The sequence below is a fragment of the Cibotium barometz genome, chromosome 4 (genome assembly GCF_041138505.1).
Source record: "Cibotium barometz isolate CiBa-2024 chromosome 4, ASM4113850v1, whole genome shotgun sequence".
Classification (NCBI taxonomy): Eukaryota; Viridiplantae; Streptophyta; class Polypodiopsida; order Cyatheales; family Cibotiaceae; genus Cibotium; species Cibotium barometz.
The window spans coordinates 13,668,931-13,671,405 of record NC_141049.1 but is presented as its reverse complement, the minus strand read 5'-3'; positions in this window follow the sequence as shown (position 1 = coordinate 13,671,405).

The following is a 2,475-nucleotide window of genomic DNA, read 5'->3' as shown; positions in this document are numbered from 1 at the left end:
CTATGGTTATCTAGAAGAGGATCAATTTTAATGATTATATGTTATGTAGATCAATGCCACGTGCAGATCAATTTTAATGATTATATGTTATGTAGATCAATGCCACGTGGTCTACTAGGACATACATAAAGAATTTAAAGGCAAAAATCTATGATATGCTAGTTCAAAATCATTCTGCGCTTAGGATGAACTATGTCCTTCTAGATGTTGTAATGAATAGAGATTGAATGATTTACATAAAATGTAAATCATGAGGCTTTTCTGTTGAGGGCATCTGCTATCACATTTTCTTTGCCTAGGCGGTACTTGATTTCAAAATCAAATTCTTGCAGGGTCTGCATCCACCTTCTTTGGCGCATGTTGAGATCCTTCTGAGTGAAGATCCACTTTAAGCTCTGATGATCAGTGAATCTTTGACCCAGTAGGTAATGTCTCCACAAGTTCAGGGTATATACTTCTGAAAGTAGCTCCAGGTCATGGACATCATAATTTCTCTCATGCGTTCTGAGTTTTCGGGATTCATAGGCCACTGCATGACCTTCTTGCATGAGCGCACCTCCCAGGGCAAAACCACTGGCATTAGTTTTACTACCTCAAAGAGTAGAGAGAAATCTGGTAATTTTAGAACGGGATTGGTTACCAAGGTGGTCTTCAGCTTATCAAAAGCGCTCTGACACCTAGCAGACCATTAGAACGGGATATTCTTCTTCAGGTGGGAAGCTATGGGAGCATACTTAGGTATAAAAATTTTATACCAACCAGTTAATCCCAAGAATCCTCTGACTTCTTTCACTGTCTTTGGTTCAGGCCAATCTATGACTGCTTGGACTTTTGCAAAATCTGGAGAAATTTCGTCTTTGGATACCAGGAAGCCCAAGTATTCAACATGGTTGGCAGAGAAAGTGCATTTGCTCTTTTTCGCAAAGAGTTGGTGTTCCTTAGAATCTCAAGAACTTTTCGAATGTGAGCTTCATGGTGGTCAGCTGCATTCTTTGAGTAAATCAGAATATCATCAAAGAAAACAAGAACAAAATCATCCAAGTATTCTCTGAGAATGTCTTGCATTAGGCGATTGAATGTAGCTGGGGTGATTGAATGTAGCTGGGACGTTTGTCAATCCAAACGGCATGACTGTAAATTCATCATGCCCATATTGAGTATTGATGGCTGTCTTTGGGATATCTTGCTCATTAATCCTAATTTGGTAATACCTTGATTTGAGATCTATCTTTGTGAAAATCTGGGCTCCACTTAGCCTGTACAGAAGCTCATCAATTCTAGAGGATAGGATACTTATTCTTAACTGTCAGACCTCTGTAATCCACATAGAGTCTTAGCGTTCCATCTTTCTTTTTCTGAAAGAGAACTAGCGCTCCCCAAAGCAAAACACTAGGTCTTACAAATCGTTGTTCTAACAGCTGCCTAAGTTGTTCATCCTTGAGTTCAATGGCTTCAGGGAGGACTGGCATTCTGTACATGCACTGGGCTACTGGTGGCTGAGCTCCGAGAGTCAATCTATCACATGATCTACTTCCCGAATTGGAGGCATCTCTGTTAGCTCTGTTGGGAATAAATCATCATACTCACTTAACTATTATGGTTCTTTAGCCTTTAACTTTGTGTCTACCAGATTTATTTTGACAATGTAAATGAGCTGCTTCTTACTAAGTCCTTTCAATAACTTAGAAGCTTTTACTAATTGCAGACCTGGGGATCCTGAAATTCCAGTTCCTTGAACTTTGTTTCCGTGAAGGTCACGGAAGGAAATGGTTCCATTGTGACAGTGAATGTCAGCTTGATTTTTGTGGAGCCAATCCATTCTAAGGATCCCGTCAAAAACTCCTAAAGGTAGGACTCTGAACTGACAGTCAGTTATATTCCCATCTAGATTAAACTGAATATGATCCATCTCAAGGTGAGTGAAAAGGATCTTCCCACTGGGCAATTCAACTTGCATAGGTTTCCCTGATTTCTGTTCTAAGACTAGATTACGCAAGCATCTAGGGGAAATAAATGAATGAGTACTGCCTGAATCAATCAAAAGTTTGAATGACTTACCCTTATACTACTCAGATGGAGTATGGATGATAGAGAATTGACGATTTGGCCCTTGGTTTTCAATTGCGGCATAAATATGACCTCTTTTCTCTTCCACTACTTTTGCTATTGTAACTGCTCTGGCTGCTCTGCAGATTGGGGCAGAACTCTTTCTCTTTGGTTACCCCAGTTCTACGAGGGAGTTCTGAGATTACTCTGAACAAAGGCAGATGTGGCTGAGCTGGATTCCTCCTGCGATTGCCCTGATTTTGACGAGAGGCACCCTGATTTGCTGGTCTCTGCATTCTGGGTCCTTGACTTCCTTGTCCTCTTGACATGGCGGCAGGAGTCGGGCAGTCTTTAAGCTGGTGACCGAAACCCTGACACCCAAAACACCTGTTCTCACTTCTAAGCTCATCCCTCTGAATCCCTCTGAAT